This window comes from Schistocerca serialis, chromosome 1, assembly GCF_023864345.2.
Source record: "Schistocerca serialis cubense isolate TAMUIC-IGC-003099 chromosome 1, iqSchSeri2.2, whole genome shotgun sequence".
Classification (NCBI taxonomy): Eukaryota; Metazoa; Arthropoda; class Insecta; order Orthoptera; family Acrididae; genus Schistocerca; species Schistocerca serialis.
Genome location: NC_064638.1, coordinates 18,476,130 through 18,498,696, shown reverse-complemented (window position 1 = coordinate 18,498,696; position 22,567 = coordinate 18,476,130). Strand labels below are relative to the sequence as shown.

General features: G+C 44.2%; 1 protein-coding gene across 2 annotated transcripts in view; it reads right to left on the bottom strand.

The window, feature by feature from the left end:
* Positions 1-22,567, bottom strand: part of LOC126460590 (kanadaptin) — a 289,123-nt gene that overhangs the window by 123,268 nt on the left and 143,288 nt on the right. The window lies entirely within an intron of this gene.

The window sequence follows — 22,567 nt, the reverse complement described above, 5'->3', positions numbered from 1 at the left end:
AAGTGAATGATCATCTGGAACAACTATGAATGACCTTCCGTGGAGATACTGTTGAAATTTGCACATGGCCCAGATCACAGCAAGACATTCTCTCTCTGTAGTTGAGTAGTTTCTCCCAGCTTTTGTCAGTGTCCTAGAAACATAGGCTATAACATCCTCTTTTCCGTCGGAAATTTAGACCAGATCTGCACCGATCCCATACCCACTGGCATCTGTGTGTAGTTCATACATACCAAGTACAGGGTCAGCTGTCACAGCTTTTCGCAGCACATCAAAAGAATCTTGTTGAGCACCACCCCAGAAAAAATTTAGCATCAGCCTTTAGCAACTCTAGGAGTGGCTGGGCTTTGATGCAAAAATGTTTGATAAAATGACGGTAATAACATAATCCAAGGAAGCTTCTCAAATCACTAATACTTTTAGAATTAGAAAATTCTGTTATAGATCTCTGGCCGCACATCTTCATTTGACACAAAGTGTCCAAGTATTTTGATTTCTTTTGCTCCAAAGAGACACTTTCTTGGATTGAGTTTCAGTCTGCCTTGTTGTAGACACTTAAGAATGACCCTCAGTCTTTTTATATGTTTATGAAATGTCTCGGAGAACACTGTAATGTCATCTAAATAACAAAGACACATCGTCCACTTCAGGTGACGTAGAAGATTATCCATCATATGTTCAAAAGTTGCTGGTGCATTAAACAAACCAAATGGCATTACCTTAAACTCATACAGGCCCTCAGGGGTAATGAATGCAGTTTTCTCACAATCAGCGTCATCTACCTCAATTTACTAGTATTCCGAGTACATGTCCATGTTGAGAAAAATTTAGCCCCCTTCAGACAATCTAGTGTAACATCAATTCGTGGAAGAGGGTAAATGTCCTTTTTAGTTATCTTATTAAGCTTTCTGTAATCAACACAAAAGGGTCAACTCCCATCCATCTTCCTGACAGGAACAACTGGTGACGACCATGGGCTCTGCGGAGACTGAATGATGTCATTCATCATCATTTTCTCTACCTCATCACGAATTATTCGACATTCCATTGCTGACACACGGTATGCTCTCTGGCTTATTGATCGTCTCCAGTGCTAATCCGGTGCTTCACCATTGATTTGTCTAATTTGCTCTTCACCAGTGTATTGAAGCACTGAAGCATTCAGAGAACTCTTGAAGAATGCAAGTAGCTTCTTCTGTTGTTCCTTAGTGAGATATGGTGATAGTCGAGCTAGATCTTGCCTTGTAGTGGTTGTGCAAATTTTGCACACAGACTCGGCATGGGAGGTTTCTATGACACTCAGCTGATCGGCAATTAATGGCTCAGTGTTTGCTACACACAAGTGTCTTGGAAGGATCTGCGGCTCTCAGTGACAGTTAACTATCCACAATTAACTGAATCCGTTCTTAAATGAGATAACATATGCTGGGATGACCAAGTTATTCTTCAGTGGTATGCTTCTCTTACGTTCCACTACAAGATCCATGGGTTGATGCATGGCATGATACATGACAATTACCTTTCTAGTGCTGACTGCAGGAATGATCATGTCACCCAGCACACATAGTCTCCACACCCTCAGATGTGCATCTTAATGTCCACAGTATCTCATCTCATCTAGCATAACATTCGAGCGACCGCACTCTATAACTGAGAAGCTTTCAAGAAGTCCCATCCAAGAATGACATCATGACTACACTCTTGTAAGAAGATGAATTCTAAGGGCTATGTATGGCCACTTATACCCACACGAATGACACACTTCCTATAGGTTTTACATATTTCCCATTAGCCACCATCAGCAGAGATGTTTTGTTGTCGACAAATATAGTTTTCTGCAACTGGCAACGGTACTTCTCCAGAGTCCACAAGAGCTTGGGCTGGCCGGCCATCCATGAGGATATCAACGTAGTTTCCTATCATTTTTGTAGTGATCAACGGCAGAGGAGTTTTTTCTTCAGCAGCCTCACCTCCAAGGAAGGTCGCACCCTTTAGTTTTCCAGGTTGTGGGAGCTAGGTGATAGGCTGGAGCTTCTAAACAGCGATGGAGACCTTGATCTGCATGTTGGGGTCCTCTCCAGCAGCTAGCTTGCAGCGATGGTGACCTACGTCATCCTGCACCCACATCTTCTTGTCATCTTCATTGTCCTGGAGTTGGTGTTGGCTAAGATCGGTCTGCTGTCTTCTGGCGCGGGTGTCATCAAATATCTGCCGCCTTTCTCGACAATAGTGCGCATGTCCCGATCGTCCGCAGTGGAAACATACTGGTTGGTTATCCTGGGTCCTCCAGACGTCAGTCTTCCTTGGTGCCCTATCAGTTTCTTCATGTGGCATTGTAGGAACGTAACTACACTTGGGTTTCGACTTTTTCACCATTTTAAAGGGAAGGACGAGAGATTCGGTTCAATGTATGTCCCATTTCCTCCGTTATGACCTCTTGAAGTGTCTTGGAGTTTTGCTCGCCATGCAATCCAGGTGCCTTCTGAACTTCCTCTCTCACTATCTGATGAAGAACACTTGTGAAATCAGTTCCTTCCTCCATCACAGACATCGATACGACGTTTGGAAGCCGTTCAAACTACTTGTGTGTAATTCTTTTTTGATGCATTGTCTCGATATACTGGCATCATTTTAACAAGTCGTCTGCTGTTGAAACCTCCTTCAGGAGTAGGGCTTGGACATGTCCTCAGCAACACCCTTCATAAGATGTGCAACTTTATCTTCCTCCTTCATTCTAGGATCCACTATTTTACGCAGCTCCAAGACGTCTTGAAGGTAGGATGCTGTAGTTTCTCCTGGACACTGTGCCCTGCACTTCAATTTATCTTCAGCCTTGCACTTCTGTTGTCGTGTGTTGGCAAAATACTTGTGCAGTTCTGCCTGGAATACTCCCAGCTTGTGAACGTTTGCTTGTTGTTCTCATACCAATGCATGGCAGTGCCCTCCAAGTAGAAAAATACGTTAGCCAAACACACGGTGCCATCCCATTTGTTAAATTTGGCTGTGTACTCATATACCTTCAGCCACTTGGTTGGCTCTTGGCCATTGCCACCAGAGAACCCGAAAGGATGTCTCATGTGGTGGCACACAGTTGCTGTCATCACAACGCCTTCTTCTTCTTCTGTCTCCGATAGACTGCGACCTGTTGAATTTGCTCGAAGTCGGGTTTCTTGCCAAGTAAACGGCGGCTCTGTCGTGGCCTGATGGGAGCCACTGTGTTGTTAATAATGTACGCTATCACAAGTTCCAATACCCAGTGTCTCCACCAGAATAATGTCACGCAGAAGAAGGTGTAATTAGATGAATGACAAACACTGACTTGCACATACAAGACCGGGCAAAGAACTGCCTCCGGCCAGAACACATACAGTATCTATACCATCACAGAACATTCCAGTACAATGATTTTTGACATTTGTGGATACTTTAGAATGTACTCGAACTGAATATAGAAAAAAAAAAATTTACAGTTCAGGCGAGTTTTGAACTCAGGACCCTCCACGCAACAGTCTAGTATCATAACCACTACACAACAGTGGCTGTGCTACTCAGCATCTTCTGTGACAGTATTACAAGTATTAACTGTAAACAAATTCAGGCTTACAAATACAATCTGCACATTGTTGAGGATTTCATTTTTTCTGCTAAAGAAAATGAATGGTAGCAAACGAGCACAGGGTGATGTAAGTCATGTCCAGCAACAATGCTGTCTGAACTGACAATATCAATCACTATATCAATGACTACAGTCAAGCAGATGTGTGACAGTTCTAGAGTAGCATATGGATTTTCACTGCTCCATATTCTGCAGTTGTGGTTTCACCATGCCACTGATAGAAAATGTTGACTCATCGTTGAAGATTATTGTATTCAGGAATGTCCTGTCGTCCTTTATCCAATGGAAAATTTCTGGACAGAATTCCCCACGAGCAACTTTATCTGTATCACTAATGTGCTGTGCCATACGGTTTCAAGTACAAACGTCCACACAGAACTCCCTAAACAATCTATTGTGGAATGCCAGTGCCATGAAACGCACATAGTGTCATTTTTTGTGGACTGCAGGCAAAGCTCCCTCTAACCCGTTCAACGTATCATCAACATGCGCGCGACCTGCCGATTTATCAAATTGCTGTGAACAACTCGTTTCAACAAAGTTCTTGTGCCAAGAGCAAATTGTAGGCCCGCTTGGCGATTCTTTAGCTTATTCTGTGTGAAATTTATGCCAAACTGTTGTTATGGAGTTCGTTTCATGAAATTCCACACCAGTGAAAGTAGCCATTTTAACTGTGCACTACGGTGGCAGCCCTGGTGGTACAACGGGGTACTGACGCAGTATGTGAATCACACTTGAGGTTGCTTGCTACAAAATTATACACCTACCAGTTCTGTAAGTTAACTCAATAAATTTCTATATCTTTCCATAGATGTATAGTCCTTTTTGACTCACCCTGTATAGTTAGCACAGATTCACGAAATATCTTTCTTTTGGAACACAACTAGCTCTTTATTCACATGAAGCAAAGAGGGCTATCGACAGTGTATCTCAAACAGATCTATGTTTCTGGAATTCCAGAATGCTTTTGACATCATTCCTCACAAGTGGCATTTAATCACACTGCATGCCCATGGAGTATTGTCTGAATTGAGCAGTTGGATTTGTGTTCTTCTGTCAAAGAGGTCACAATTTGTAGTAACTGATGGAAAGTCACAACACAGTAAAACAGAAGTTATATAAATTATGGCCTTCCAAAATGTAGTGTTAAAGGCCCTCTGCTGTTCCTAATTTCTATAGGTGGCTTGGGAGACAATCTCAGCAGCCCTGTTACATTGTTTTCAGATGATACTGTCACTAGTAAAGGCAACAGAAGATCAGATGAAGTGAAAATGATTTAGACAAGACATCTGTGTGGTGTAAATGGGCAATTGACTTTAAAAAATGCAAGACGTGACCTCATCCACATGAGCACTAAAAGGGATCCATTAAATTTCTCTTACACAAATCTAAAGCCCACAGGACTATAATTGCAACTTACTTTGGAACCATCGCATACATAATTTTGTGGTTAAGTTGAACTAAAAACTGCATTTTATTGGCAGAACGCTTAGAGGATACAACAGCTATACTAAAGAGATTGCCTATACTATTCTTGTCCATCCTCTGCAAGTAATGGTATCCTTACCAAATAGAATAAATGGAGAATATCAAAAAGTTCAAAGAAAGGACGTTTTCTGTGTACTATCGTGAAACAGAAGGGAGAGTGCCACAGATATAGTTTGTGAATTGGTGTGGCAGTCATAAAAACAAAGGTGTTTTTTGCTGCAGTGAGATTTTTTGACAAAATTTCAATCAGTAACTTTCTATTTTATTGGCACTCACCTACACAGGTAGAAACGATCATCATAATAAAATTAGAGAAACAAGATCTCACATCGGGAGTATTGTGTGTTTGATTTTTCACACTGTTCAAAAATGGCACGAAAGAGAGGTGGTCTGAAGCCAGTTCAGTGAACTCTCCACCAAACACTATGTGTGAATTGCAAAGTAGTCACATAGATGTAGATGCAGTTGTAGACTGTGTTGGCCACAATAAAGATGTCAATGAGACATCCTGACATCCACAGAAGGTCGTCGTCAAATCTTGCCTCCCCTCTCTCTGTGGTAGTGTACAACGTGTCCTGGGCATCCACAGTGAAAATATCCTGGCGTATTGTCTTCTGTCCTCCAAATGTCTGTCCTTCTGTGCACCATTATACTTGGCAGAGGAATAGGTTGTACATGCAGCGGTCGGATGCTGGGTTCTCATTTGAAGGCTGCGGCTTAAGTCCGTGTTGGTCAAGTCCATTCTTCCTGCTGCATTCAACTGGTGGTGGAAATTGGTGCTAAAGATCAACACACATTTTCTTCAACATTCTCTATCACATCCTGACATATGTAACCAATATGCATGACTGCTACCTCTTGCTTACTTGGTCTAACAGTTCTGGTTGCCATAAAATGCTGTATCTCTTCACTTATGACCTAATAAATGAGAGAGGTGAGGTCACAGTCGTCTTCCATAACATAACTGTCATCGGAATCACAATCGGGAGGGCATCATACATCTTTTGCCCTATTTTTGTGTTGTATTTCCTTGATGTGCTGGCACCTCGTGCTGAATTCCTGTGTTGTTGTGATGTTCTTTACCAGAAGAGTTCGGTAGATGTCTTCCCCCACTCATTTCCTGAAGCGTGAGATTTTGTGAGCTTATGTCATATTGGTCATATTGGCATTCACAGTGTGGCTTAAGGCTAAAACATTCTGTATGCACAACTACGTTGTTTCCCCATGACGTTCGGTCCCGCCCTTCAACTAAGTGGACTTGCTGCTGATATTCACTGAATGTTTTCTTCATTTCATCCTGGCACTTGTCTTAGCTATTAAGCTTCTCTTTGTTGTTTTCAATCTGTTTCCCATCTGTTGTGCTTAGTGACTCAGTCGAATCCTTTCACCCATGTAATCGAGTCCTGATCTGCATCTCCAAAGAACACTGATGGATGCCAGAAGTGCATCTGACTTACTACTAGTTTGGAGTCCATTGGTCTCCTGAATATGTGGATAGTTGGACTGAGGTACTTCTTGTATTCTGGTTCCTGTCTATGTAGGTTCACTTCTATGTAGACAACTGCCTAATTGGGGCCACATTGATGTAGATGTTTTGAAGTACCGAGTGTCTCCACAAAACGATGTCATGTAGTGACCAGAATAAAGTCCAAATGTAAAAGCAGGGCCATCAATAAAGTACAATGCTTAGCACTCGAGAGCGTGTTTATTACTAACACCACCGTATAGGCGGAATACAAACAAAACTGATCTCCTGGACCTGCTGCTATAATGAATGCCGAATATCCTAGGATGTACAAACACAAGAAACTTCAAGAACCTTCCAGAAACGACTAATACCAAATAAAAAAATAACTGCTGGTGGTCAGGCTCGAATTGGCGACCCACAGCAAGCCAGCTGACAACACTAATGTCTTCTTCACACAGTACGCATTACAGATCGCAATAATATTGTAAGAGAAGAACTGAATATATGCTGCATAATTGAAAAGTAGAGCAGTGATACATTAGAATGGAAACAACAAATTTCCGGAATGGAGGCAGGCAGATTTTCTAAACAAGAAATCAATTATAAACCTATAAGAATGAGAAATGTAGGATGACCCAGAAACAAGAGTCTTCAGTAAAGACGAAAAGGGCTGTAACCTGACTCCGGAGACGAAAAGGGCTGTAATCTGACTCTGTGAAGGGGAGAAGGAAAAGAAGATATTTATGAATTCACTGTCTAATTTTAAATAAAGGTAAACAGTAAAATAGGATATAGAAGAGAATACGAGCTTTTGAAGTACAGTGCTGTGAAATAATGCTTAGGCTTATATGGGTAGTCTGGATAACTGATGAAGAGATACTGACTGAGATCAGGCTCAGAATGTGAATGAAAAGAGAGTAACAACATAGATGTGGTGGGGGCATCGCATCTTCGTTAAGCACATAAATGAGACTAAGAGCACTGCTACCACTTGGATGAATCCTTCTTCAGAGCTTCTGAAATACACATACACACATATATGTACATTAACTTTTTATACCTGGGATTCACAGTCATGAAATAAAGGAAGTGTAACAGTCACTGGTGTAAATATGATGTCTTTTATATATGTACATGTCTGCATGACTATAGTCCATTAGATGAATGATTGATATTGACAGTCCAGACAGCAATGTTCCTGGACACGACACAGCGTCCTGTGCTCGGTTCCTACTTTCTTCAGCTCAACGGCATGCAGACTGTATTTGATAGCCTGAATTTGTTTCTAGTTATTAGTTGTAATACCCCCAAATCAAAAATTGGAAAGAGCTATTTAACGTCTAATATGCTGAAATATCATAAGGATGTTTGTTATACTAAACAATATAAAAGAAAGCGAGTCGTCAAAGAATCATAGTTTTTGCTTTCTTTGTTAAATACTTTGAAAGAAACAAAATGCCATAAATGAACGTTGATATGTGTGCTTCTACATCTGAAAGATGATGTCTATTCAAATTTCCCACCAGTCACTTAAGTGTGGTGCTGGTAGTGCCACTATGAGAATGTATCTCAAGTCTGCCTTAAGTACACACTGTAATGGTCACTAACATTATTTACCTTCAAGACTGAACGTCGTGAGTTGATTTTAGATGAGATCGCCTTTAATGCAACAAAGGTGCAATTATTAACACTTCACTGAGTCTGAATAATGTTGTGTAATAGGGCTACAAAAAGCTAGACATCCCTTCTGCGATATAGCAGAAAGACTTGACAGGAATGTAGCCATTGTAAACGATTGCCGGCAGAGGTGGTTGAGAAAAAGTACGGTCACCAGATGACCGGGTTCTGGATGGCAACGTGGCACTACCGAGAGGAAAGATCGTCGCGTTTGGCGTATAGCTCTGGTGCGGCGCATTGCATCTGCGGCAGCAATCTTGGCAGCAGTTGCACCACACTGACACAGTGAACTGTTACAAATCAATTACTCCGAGAACAGCTCTGAGCCAGATACCTTGTAACCTAAATTACACTGACCCCAAACCACTGCTATTTGCGACTTTAGTGGTGTAGGATGAGGACTCGTGGGAGGGTGGGGTCGAATTCTGTCACGTTTTCTGATAAAAATGGCCGTGTGTCGGTCGGAAGGGTGCCAGTCGAGGGCCCGCAACTGATCTGTCTGCTTGCTAGACACACCGATCTAGGAAGCGATTTCGAATTACGGCAGGAGCACTGTCGTGGTTATCCCACACGCCCTGCCTGCAAGTCTGTATGTTAATCTGGTGATTCAACCCGGTGCACTGCCGTTCGTGAGCACCATTCCGAGGGGTGTTTTGCGACAGGAATGCCGCACACCTGCATACTGCTGTCGTAACTCGACACGTTTTACAGAATGTCGACACATCACCTCGGCCTACTCGATCACCAGACCTGTCTCCGATGAAGCGTATAAGGGACACCACTGTACGACAACTCCAGTGTCATTGCCGAGCGGCACTAACCGTTCCCGTATTGACCGACCGAGTGCAACAGGCGTGGAACTCCATCTCACAAACTGACATCCAGCATCTGTACAATGCAATGCACCTATGTTTGCGTGCTTGCATTCGACATTGTGGTGGTTGCACCAGTTGTTAACATACCAGCATTTCACATTAGCAATGGCTTATCTCGTCCGTACATTAGCCTGTGATCTTGCAATGGTAATCACTTAAATATGTTACCTACACAAATGTGCTCTCAAAATTTCATTATTCTTCATTAATTAATTTTGGTGGTGCAATTTTTTATCAGTGTATTTGCATTATTAATTAGTTCTATAATTAGTGACAATAATTCCAGTATGTTAAGATATATATAATCTAAATAAAGTACTCACAAAGTGAAGTTAGGTTGGTGGCATGCTCCCCAGTTAAATACTCGAGTGTATTGTACTTACGTTAGTGGGAAAACACCTCTTACATCTCTTTCAGAATCTGATTTAGAATAGTTGTTCTTCAGCGCTGCTTGAATTGTTCCCTCCCAAGTGTGTAATTAAATATTTGATGCATTATTCCACAATGATTTCGCTTTTGGATGATTTTCCACTGACACTTGCAGTGCTGTTCCCTATTTTCATCCAGGCCTCACTTGTAACTTGATTGACAGCTTCCACAACTAGATTTGCAACTTCAGATATGGTGTCTGCAGCAACATAATCTAACAATCTAACTGGTTAATAACAAAGAGATAGAGGGGCTGGCCAGTACTTACCTCAGCTCAGTACAGCCGATAGATACACATAAAACAGAACTGAAAATTTACATTCCTAGCTTTCGGAACTTTGTTCCTTCATCAGGGAGGAGAGAGGGGAAAAAAGGGAAGAAGGGAAAGTGGATTCAGTTACTCACAACCCAGGTTATGAAGCAACAGGGAAAGGTAAACAGGGAGGGTAGCAAGGATGGAGGCATGGTTGTCAGAGGGAAGCCAAAGATATTCTACTGTAAGTACTGTGCCAGCTTCAAACCAAAGAGGATGCATACAGAACTAAAGAGGTATATAGTATAAAGATAAACACAACTATGTAGGATGAAAAGATGCGTGAATGGCTAAAGAGGAAAGGGAAAGAGGAGAAGACTGAAGAGTGAATGGGAGTGAGGTGGTTTAACGTAGGTTCAGTCCAGGGGGATGGCGGGATGAAAGGATGTGTTGGAGTGCAAGTTCCCATCTCCGCAGTTCAGAGGGACTGGTGTTGGGTGGGAGAAGCCAAATGGCACATACGGTGTAGCAGGTTCCTAGGTCCCTAGAATTATGCTGGAGGGCATGCTCCGCTACTGGGTATTGGGCATCTCCTAGGCGGACAGTTCGTCTGTGTCCGTTCATGCGCTCAGCCAGTTTGGTTGTTGTCATGCCGATGTAAAAGGCTGTGCAGTGCAGGCATGTCAGTTGATAAATGACATGTGTGGTTTCACACGTAGCCCTGCCTTGAATTGTGTATGTTTTACCAGTAGCGGGGCTGGAGTAGGTGGTTGTGGGGGGATGCATGGGGCAGGTTTTGCAACGGGGTCGGTTACAGGGGTAGGAACCGCTGGGTAGAGAAGGTAGTCTGGGAATATTGTAGGGTTTAACAAGGATGTTACGGAGGTTAGGGGGGGCGACGAAAGGCAACTCTGGGTGGTGTGGGGAGAATTTTGTCAAGGGATGATCTCATTTCAGGGGTTGACTTGAGAAAGTCATATCCCTGGCGGAGTAATTTGTTGATGTTTTCGAGGCCAGGATAATATTGGGTGATAAGGGGGATGCTTCTGTGTGGTCTGGGGGTAGGAACATTGTTGTTGGACGGGGAGGAATGTATTGCTCGGGATATCTGTTTGTGGACAAGGTCTGCAGGATAGTTGCGGGAGAGGAAAGCACTGGTCAGGTTATTGGTGTAGTTGTTGAGGGGTTCGTCACTGGAGCAGATACGTTTGCCACGAATACCTAGGCTGTAGGGAAGGGAGCGTTTGATGTGGAAAGGATGGCAGCTATCAAAGTGAAGGTACTGTTGTTTGTTTGTGGGTTTGATATGGACAGAGGTGTGGATGTGAGCTTCAGCAAGATGAAGGTCAACATCCAGGAAGGTGGCTTGGGTTTTGGAGAAGGACCAGGTGAAATTCAGATTCGAAAAGGAGTTGAGGTTATGGAGGAAATTAAGGAGTGTTTCTTCACCATGAGTCCAGACCACAAAGATGTCATCTATAAACCTATACCAGGCCAGGGGAAGCAGCTGTTGGGTCTTCAGGAAAGCCTCCTCCATGCGGCCCATGAAGAGGTTGGCATAGGAGGGAGCCATCCTGGTTCCCATGGCCGTTCCCCTGATTTGTTTGTAGGTCTGGCCTTCAAAAGTGAAGTAATTATGGGTGAGGATGAAGTTGGTAAGTGTGATAAGGAACGAGGTTTTTGGAAGATCTTCGGGTGGGCGTTGGGAGAGGTAGTGCTCAAGGGCAGAGAGACCATGGGTGTGTGGGATGTTTGTGTAAAGGGATGTAGCATCTATGGTGACAAGAAAGGTTTCAGGTGGGAGAGGAGTGGGAATGGATTTGAGGCGTTCTAGGAAGTGGTTTGTGTCTTTGATGTAGGATGGGAGTCTGCGGGTGATAGGTTGTAGGTGCTGATCTACCAGAGCTGAGATACGTTCGGTTGGGGATTTGAAGCCTGCTACAATGGGACGGCCAGGATGGTTCTCTTTGTGGATTTTGGGTAATAGGTAGAAGGTAGGGGTACGTGGCTCAGGTGGAGTGAGTAAGTCTATGGAAGCCGTTGTGAGGCCTTGTGAGGGACCTTGGATTTTTAGGATTTTTTGCAGCTCAGTCTGGATGGAGGGAATGGGATCCTGGGTGACAGCTTTGTAGGTTGAGGTGTCAGAGAGTTGACGCAGTCCTTCTGCCACATACTCCACACGGTCAAGTACGACAGTTGTGGAGCCTTTATCCGCCGGGAGGATGACAATGGAGTGGTCTATTTTCAGCTCCTTAATGGCACGGGATTCAGCTGGGGTGATGTTGGGGGTTGTCGGGATGTTCTTCAAGAAGGACTGGGAGGCAACACTGGATGTGAGGAATTCCTGAAATGTCTGCAAGGGATGGTTTTGGGGGAGGGGAGGAGGATCCCTTTGAGAAGGCAGTCGGAACTGTTCTAGACAGGGTTCAACACTGGGTCTAGTACTTGGGGGCTGTGTTTGGGTAGTGAAGTGATATTTCCAGTTGAGGTTCCGGGTGAATGAGAGGAGATCTTTAACCAGGGCAGTGTGGTTGAATTTAGGTGTGGGGCTAAAGGTTAAGCCTTTTGATAGAACAGATGTCTCTGGAGGAGAGAGAGGTTTAGGACTGAATTGGGACTGGTGATATGTGGCATTTGACTGTGGTTATAGTTGAGATTTGGTCTGTGTGGGGTATGTGCTGGGATGGGGAGATTGAGTAGGGTGGCTAGGCTAGGTTTGTTGGCTATGAGGGGGGTTTGCTGAAGGTTCTGTTGTGGTTGGTGTTTGTGAGGGATAGGGAGAGGGACCCCACTTCTTAGGTGTTGCACTAGCACTGTGGATAGTTTTTTCAGGTGGTGTGTGGCATGAAACTCAAGTTTGCAGCTGGCTTCTAGGATGATGTTCCTCAGTGTGTTCTCCAAGCAAGGGTTTGAGAGGTGGAGGACTTTGAAGAGAGATAGGAGCTGTTGGGAGTGGTGGTTACATGAAGTAGTGTAGAGATTCAGGACAAGTTGGGTAAGGGCTAAGGATTGAAGGTTCTGGAAGTCCAGGAGAGACTGGTGGAAGGAGGAATTGCACCCGGAGATGGGAACTTTTAAGGTAAGCCCTTTAGGGGTAATTCCAAAGGTTAAGCAGGACTGGAGGAAAAGTATGTGGGATTGCAGTTTGGCTACGGTGAATGCATGTTTCCGGAATGAATGTAAATAATGTGGTATAGGATTAGGGTACATAGTGGGTAACTGGTGGGTAGGGAAATTAAATAACTAAAGTTGAAATAGTAATCATAAGAAGGAGTAAAACACGGAGGGAAGGACAAGAAGGAAAGAAATTGTGTTGGTAATGTTCAATACCAAAGGAAGACCACTAAATAAGAAAAATACGGAAAAAGTTGACCAGACCAAGCAAGTATGTCCAGATCAGGGGAAAAAGAACACACGTAGCTCAAAAACTGAGATAGCGAGTGGCGAAAAAAGATCGCGCGTGCCGCAAAAGCGATCGCGCGTGGCGCAAAAGCGATCGCGCGTGCCGCAAATAGATCGCGCGTGCCGCAAATAGATCGCGCGTGCCGCAAAAATGATCGCGCGTGCCCCACCCGCGATCTTTTTTGCAATTTCTTGTTGCTGGCGATATTTTTGTGCCATTGGCTATCTTTCTCTGCCACAAGAAAAATTTTTTGGGACATTTCTGCCCCACCCGCGATCTTTTTTGCACGATCTTTTTTGCGGCACGCGCGATCATTTTTGCGGCACGCGCGATCTATTTGCGGCACGCGCTATCTATTTGCGGCACGCGCGATCGCTTTTGCGCCACGCGCGATCGCTTTTGCGGCACGCGCGATCTTTTTTCGCCACTCGCTATCTCAGTTTTTGAGCTACGTGTGTTCTTTTTCCCCTGATCTGGACATACTTGCTTGGTCTGGTCAACTTTTTCCGTATTTTTCTTATTTAGTGGTCTTCCTTTGGTATTGAACATTACCAACACAATTTCTTTCCTTCTCGTCCTTCCCTCCGTGTTTTACTCCTTCTTATGATTACTATTTCAACTTTAGTTATTTAATTTCCCTACCCACCAGTTACCCACTATGTACCCTAATCCTATACCACATTATTTACATTCATTCCGGAAACATGCATTCACCGTAGCCAAACTGCAATCCCACATACTTTTCCTCCAGTCCTGCTTAACCTTTGGAATTACCCCTAAAGGGCTTACCTTAAAAGTTCCCATCTCCGGGTGCAATTCCTCCTTCCACCAGTCTCTCCTGGACTTCCAGAACCTTCAATCCTTAGCCCTTACCCAACTTGTCCTGAATCTCTACACTACTTCATGTAACCACCACTCCCAACAGCTCCTATCTCTCTTCAAAGTCCTCCACCTCTCAAACCCTTGCTTGGAGAACACACTGAGGAACATCATCCTAGAAGCCAGCTGCAAACTTGAGTTTCATGCCACACACCACCTGAAAAAACTATCCACAGTGCTAGTGCAACACCTAAGAAGTGGGGTCCCTCTCCCTATCCCTCACAAACACCAACCACAACAGAACCTTCAGCAAACCCCCCTCATAGCCAACAAACCTAGCCTAGCCACCCTACTCAATCTCCCCATCCCAGCACATACCCCACACAGACCAAATCTCAACTATAACCACAGTCAAATGCCACATATCACCAGTCCCAATTCAGTCCTAAACCTCTCTCTCCTCCAGAGACATCTGTTCTATCAAAAGGCTTAACCTTTAGCCCCACACCTAAATTCAACCACACTGCCCTGGTTAAAGATCTCCTCTCATTCACCCGGAACCTCAACTGGAAATATCACTTCACTACCCAAACACAGCCCCCAAGTACTAGACCCAGTGTTGAACCCTGTCTAGAACAGTTCCGACTGCCTTCTCAAAGGGATCCTCCTCCCCTCCCCCAAAACCATCCCTTGCAGACATTTCAGGAATTCCTCACATCCAGTGTTGCCTCCCAGTCCTTCTTGAAGAACATCCCGACAACCCCCAACATCACCCCAGCTGAATCCCGTGCCATTAAGGAGCTGAAAATAGACCACTCCATTGTCATCCTCCCGGCGGATAAAGGCTCCACAACTGTCGTACTTGACCGTGTGGAGTATGTGGCAGAAGGACTGCGTCAACTCTCTGACACCTCAACCTACAAAGCTGTCACCCAGGATCCCATTCCCTCCATCCAGACTGAGCTGCAAAAAATCCTAAAAATCCAAGGTCCCTCACAAGGCCTCACAACGGCTTCCATAGACTTACTCACTCCACCTGAGCCACGTACCCCTACCTTCTACCTATTACCCAAAATCCACAAAGAGAACCATCCTGGCCGTCCCATTGTAGCAGGCTTCAAATCCCCAACCGAACGTATCTCAGCTCTGGTAGATCAGCACCTACAACCTATCACCCGCAGACTCCCATCCTACATCAAAGACACAAACCACTTCCTAGAACGCCTCAAATCCATTCCCACTCCTCTCCCACCTGAAACCTTTCTTGTCACCATAGATGCTACATCCCTTTACACAAACATCCCACACACCCATGGTCTCTCTGCCCTTGAGCACTACCTCTCCCAACGCCCACCCGAAGATCTTCCAAAAACCTCGTTCCTTATCACACTTACCAACTTCATCCTCACCCATAATTACTTCACTTTTGAAGGCCAGACCTACAAACAAATCAGGGGAACGGCCATGGGAACCAGGATGGCTCCCTCCTATGCCAACCTCTTCATGGGCCGCATGGAGGAGGCTTTCCTGAAGACCCAACAGCTGCTTCCCCTGGCCTGGTATAGGTTTATAGATGACATCTTTGTGGTCTGGACTCATGGTGAAGAAACACTCCTTAATTTCCTCCATAACCTCAACTCCTTTTCGAATCTGAATTTCACCTGGTCCTTCTCCAAAACCCAAGCCACCTTCCTGGATGTTGACCTTCATCTTGCTGAAGCTCACATCCACACCTCTGTCCATATCAAACCCACAAACAAACAACAGTACCTTCACTTTGATAGCTGCCATCCTTTCCACATCAAACGCTCCCTTCCCTACAGCCTAGGTATTCGTGGCAAACGTATCTGCTCCAGTGACGAACCCCTCAACAACTACACCAATAACCTGACCAGTGCTTTCCTCTCCCGCAACTATCCTGCAGACCTTGTCCACAAACAGATATCCCGAGCAATACATTCCTCCCCGTCCAACAACAATGTTCCTACCCCCAGACCACACAGAAGCATCCCCCTTATCACCCAATATTATCCTGGCCTCGAAAACATCAACAAATTACTCCGCCAGGGATATGACTTTCTCAAGTCAACCCCTGAAATGAGATCATCCCTTGACAAAATTCTCCCCACACCACCCAGAGTTGCCTTTCGTCGCCCCCCCTAACCTCCGTAACATCCTTGTTAAACCCTACAATATTCCCAGACTACCTTCTCTACCCAGCGGTTCCTACCCCTGTAACCGACCCCGTTGCAAAACCTGCCCCATGCATCCCCCCACAACCACCTACTCCAGCCCCGCTACTGGTAAAACATACACAATTCAAGGCAGGGCTACGTGTGAAACCACACATGTCATTTATCAACTGACATGCCTGCACTGCACAGCCTTTTACATCGGCATGACAACAACCAAACTGGCTGAGCGCATGAACGGACACAGACGAACTGTCCGCCTAGGAGATGCCCAATACCCAGTAGCGGAGCATGCCCTCCAGCATAATTCTAGGGACCTAGGAACCTGCTACACCGTATGTGCCATTTGGCTTCTCCCACCCAACACCAGTCCCTCTGAACTGCGGAGATGGGAACTTGCACTCCAACACATCCTTTCATCCCGCCATCCCCCTGGACTGAACCTACGTTAAACCACCTCACTCCCATTCACTCTTCAGTCTTCTCCTCTTTCCCTTTCCTCTTTAGCCATTCACGCATCTTTTCATCCTACATAGTTGTGTTTATCTTTATACTATATACCTCTTTACTTCTGTATGCATCCTCTTTGGTTTGAAGCTGGCACAGTACTTACAGAAGAATATCTTTGGCTTCCCTCTGACAACCATGCCTCCATCCTTGTTACCCTCCCTGTTTACCTTTCCCTGTTGCTTCATAACCTGGGTTGTGAGTAACTGAATCCACTTTCCCTTCTTCCCTTTTTTCCCCTCTCTCCTCCCTGATGAAGGAACAAAGTTCCGAAAGCTAGGAATGTAAATTTTCAGTTCTGTTTTATGTGTATCTATCGGCTGTACTGAGCTGAGGTAAGTACTGGCCAGCCCCTCTATCTCTTTGTTAGTATTTGTTTCATATCTTATATGAGATTTTCCATTAATCATTTAACTGGTTAATAATCTTGACCAGAAGAACTGCTTTTATTAAATGAGTTCAGTTGCTTCACTACACTGAGGATATCTACTCCTAAGGTGCTCATGTTGACTGCTGTTCTTATTCAAATTCTGGGATATTTACTTTGTCATATTTGCTGAAGTGATTTCAGAAAAACATGATGTAAGTCTGCTTTGGTGGCACAATTACTGGTAACATTTCTGCTTGTATCACAGAGTGAAGATATCTGTTGTGTCTTGCTGCTGATGTGTCTTACTGTAGATATGACCAGAATCTCTCTGTCTGGGCACTAGTTGATCAGGGGCTTCCTTTTCTGTAATGTCGAATGGTTTATTGCCATCAGGTAAAGATGATTATGTTCCACAAAACAAAAATGATTGTGCTGAAAGTCGCAAATGAGAAATGTGGCCAACCTACAGGATCACATATTAGGAGCTTAAATGTCAAATGGCTCTGAGCACTATGGGGCTTAACATCTGAGGTCATCAGCCCCTAGAACTTAGAACTACTTAAACCTAGCCAGGATTCGAACTTGCGACCGTAGCTGTCGCGCAGTTCCAGACTGAAGCGCCTCGAACCGATCGGCCACACCTGCCAGCAGCTTAAATGTCAATTGAGGAAAACAGCCCTTAGAATCTGTCGTTTTAACAGACTGTAGTCATAATGTTGCTCTTGGATGGGGCTTCTTGCAGGCATCACAAGCAATTACAGACTGTGGATGATCACTGCACAAAACTGAAGAAGCTATTCCAGCAAGCACACATAACGATGATTTTTCTCAGCGTTGTCTGCCGTTGAAGACATTGCTCACTGGCATCAATGACATGAGTTCCAGTCAGCAACTGAGATGCCCAGTTAAACTGTGAATCTTTTGCCAAATGCAAAAAGCTACTCATACTCACAAAAGAAATCTACATGCTAGAAATTACCATAAGCATTGTAGTTAGTCAGAGAGAACTTTGTATCCCCAACTGTCACAAGCAGCCAGAATTCATTCCTAAAGGTAGGTGTGTAGAGACAGCGAAACCAATCCAGTAATGACAGCTTAGGCCCCAGATGAAAAACCATGCTCTGTTACTACTACAAATAATGAGATGAGAAAACTACTACTGAACTGTCAATAGAATCTTTCCTGACTGAGGAACAACGTTTATGAGTGTTAGCTGTTATGAGCCAGTTTCCAGATGATTTCAAATCTGGAGTGGAAAAAAAGACAGACCAAGCAACCAATGGTAAATCTCTGTATCAACACTGGGGATCATCCACCAGTTAGCCAGTGTCCACACAGCATGTCACCAGTGGAACGATGAATAAGACGGAATGAAGTTGAGAAGTTGACATCTCTGAACCTTCGGATGAATCTTAGTCCTCTTCTGCGGTCCTTGTGAAGGAGGAGGATGGCACATTGCATATCTACACTGACTACCAATGACCGAACAAAATCATGGAAAAATATGTTCGCCCTCCACCCCTACTGCCATTCATTGGTGACCCTCTAAACTTATTGAAAGGGGTAAGGTATTTCTCAACTACAGACACGTAGAAAGGCTCCTGGCAAATCCAGGATGATGGAGCTGACCACAAAAGACTGCCTTTATAACTGTTGACAGCCCCTATGTTTTCGAGTAATGTCATTTGGACTGTGTAATTCTTCAGCAACCTTCACGTGTACAATGGACACAACCTGGCTTGTCATCTTTAATGATGTCATGAATTTGCTATCTGGATGACACTGTCATTTTCTGGAGATATTTAAAGTACATATAAGCTGACTGACAACCTAGTCAAGTGGTGTGTTCAGACTGCCGGCCTCCACACGAATCGGGAAAAGTGTCTCTTGGCTAGACAAGAAATAAAAATCTCGGGCACCAAGTGAGTGCGATGGAGTCCATCCAGAGATAGAGAAAATGAGAGCAATCACAGATTTTCTGACTCCTTGGCACACTTGTGATATTAGATGTTTTCTCGAAATGTACTCATACTACTGGCTTCTGCACAAAGGTATGTCTCTTGCAGAAACTACTTAGGGTGACACCGAATTTTCCTGGAACGAGGTGCAAGAAAGATCTTTCCTTATCCTTAAAGAGGTGCCAACATCTTCTGCAGTCCTAACATTGTATGACAAGAATGCTGAGACAGAATTTCACACTGATGCTAGTGGTTAGACTGAAAATGTGGTTGTAGAGCAAATTCAGAATGGAGCTGAAAATGTGATGGCTTAAGCTTCCAGAGTACTCTGCAATTGGAAAAGAATGTCTTGCAGTCGTTTGCATCATAACAAGTTCCAGACTTATTTATTTAGCAAATCATTCACTGCCATTGTGGACCACAATTCTCTATGCCGGTTGACTGACCTGAAAAATCTTTCACACCGACTGGCGACAAGGGCCTGAGGCATCAGAGGACTATTATCACAGTGGTATATTAAAGTGGACACATAAATGCCAACTGTCTTACAAGGAATCCTTTGGTGGAACACAGCAGTATGGATGCAATCTCAGTAATTGCGGCATTAAACAACATTGCTACTGAACAGGGGGAGATTCAGCAATCTTGTAAACTACAGAAGCCTTGCGGAAGTAGGAACTGACCAAAAGAGAACTGCAGTTAATAAACATAACATCTTACAAGAGGAAATCATTGCTTGTCATCCAAGCCCATCTACAGCCAGCTACCATGAAGTATTTCCATGTTGTTCCCACACCTGGTCACATGGCATTTGTGAAGACTCTAGACAGGATCTGACACAGGTACCTCTAGACACTATGTGAGCCAATGAAAGGAATCCCAGTGACGGAAGCACTTTCCACCATTTACATCTGCTGCCAATTCCACCTGCAGCAGCTCCATTCCACTGAACTGGATTCGACCTCTTGGGGATGTTCTCTTACTTGACAAATGGGAAATCAACGGGTAACAGCCTTTACTGACTACAACACCTGCTATGCTGCCAGCAAAGATGTGTCAACTGTTGAAGCTCCAGAAATTGCAATGTTCCTTCTAGAAAACAACACCTGGATGAACAGAGTACCCCATGTGAAGAATCACTGAAAAGTTTGCTAGTCAAGACTAGTATCAGAGAGAATTTTATGTTGCAATGTCAACCACAGGATGACAATTGCCTATCACCCACAGATGAATGGCCTCACAGAATGATTTAATAAGACATTGGCAGTATCATACATGAGCATATGAAGAAGTATATGATTGTTCATTGGAGAGCAATGTTCCAGCCTGTCAAATTATTCTAAATGCACTGTCCTTGGTAAATGTTTCTATGAACAATAAAGTCTGTTGACTTAATAATATAAGAAAAAGATAGACCGACACACTGAGTTGCAGACAGGTACAACACAAAAACCGTTAAACATTTAGCTTTCGGCCATAGCCATCTTCAGAAAAGGAAACACACATACAAACACACACACACACACACATATATTCATTTACACAAGCAAGCACACCTCATGACCACCATCTCTAGCAACTTGGACCGGAACACAACTGTCCAATAGAACAGAAGTAGCAGTCTGGAGAGGGTTGGGAAGGGGAAGGGACAGCATGGTAGAAGAGCAGTGTCTGGTTAAGCATGCAGGGCATGCCAATAGGTGGAGCACCAGGATAGTGATACCAATATAAAAAGCTGTGCAATGACTGTAGCAGAGCTGGAAATGGCTGCTTCCACATGTGGTCCAACCTATGGGTTTTCATAAGCCTGTCACAGGATATGAATAGGAAATGCTGTGTGGGTGGACTGGACAGGTCTTGCACCTGGGTCTTCCACAGCGAGATGATCTACGTTGGAAGGGGTCAGTGTTGGGATCGGGATTGGGAGTGGCGTAGGGTTCAAAATGGCTCTGAGCACTAACGGACTTAACTTCTGAGGTCATCAGTCCCCTAGAACTTAGAACTACTTAAACCTAACCAACCTAAGGACATCACACACATCCATGCCCGAGGCAGGATTCGAACCTGCGACCGTAGCGGTCACGCGGTTCCAGACTGCAGCGCCTAGAACCGCTTGACCACTCTGGCCGGCAGTGGCGTAGGGATGGACGACGATGTTGTGGAGGTTGGGCAACAGAACACCACTTTAGGAAGAGTGGGGAGGATCTTGGTTAGGATGTCCCTCATTTCAGGGCACGACAATAAGTAATCGAAGCTCTGGCGACGAAGGGGCTGGTTCTTGAGGACGGTTGGAAGATTGGGGTTTGAGGAGAAATGGCACGGGAAATCTGTATTCCACAGTTTGCAGAAACTGATGGTTCACACAGTCTAATTTCTCCTTGTGGAAACAGCATATTAGAGCATCAGCAACATCAGAACATTTCATATTCCAGTAAAATCATTGCTATAAACCTGCTTTACTACATCTCAAAACTGCCTAACCTTGTTATTGGTCTCTCTCTCTCTCTCTCTCTCTCTCTCTCTCTCTCTCTCTCTCTCTTTCTCACTCACACACACACACACACACACACACACACACACACACACACACACACACAGAGACACACAACAACAACAACCCAAAGGCACGGTTGCTCCATAGTGCCAAAAATTATAAGTGTAAAAACAGAAGGCAGGAACAAATGGAAATAGACATCATCACCACATTTCAAAATTTTTATCAAGGCAATAGGAAATATATATATAGCTGAGAAACATCTTCAGAAAGTGAAATGTATACTTCACATGGCAATTCCATTTCATTCAACAGAGGACAAATTATTACGAGAAAAAAAGTGAAAGTGGTTTTCGAAGACACAACAAAGAAATGAAAGCACAACAGAAACAGTGAATACATTAGGTAAAAGATGGAAGGAACAAAAAGTGAATAAAGTCTGTGGAAAAAAAAAAAAAACTACAGGAACTGAAAAAAAGTCTCTATGTTTCTGATAAGTTTCACTAGACACTGTAACAATATTACGAAAAGGAAAGTGGCTACTCATGATATAGTGGAGATGCTGAACTCACGCAAACATAGCTTGCACACACGACTGCAGTCTCAGGCAATTGAAACCACACTGTGAGCAGCAGCACCAGTGCACGATGGGAGTGGTGACTGGGTGAGGGTAAGGAGGAGGCTGGGGTGAGGAGGGGGAGAATTAGTAGGATAGGGGTGGTGGACAGTGAAGTGTTGCAGGTTAGATGGAGGGCTGGAAAGAGGTGGGGGGGGGGGGGGGTGGGGGGGGGGGTAGCGGAAAAGATAGAAAGGTGGTGGTGAGTTACATTTGCATGAGTGTGTGTACGTGTGTATGTCATCTATTTTTGACAATGGCCTAACTGGCTGAAAGCTTTATTTGTGATAGTCTTTTTCTTGTGCCTATCTGCAACTCATGTCTCTGCTATATGGTGAGTAGCAACTTTCCTTTTCACAATATTGTTACATTCCATCCTAGATTTTCCATTGCTTGATTTTT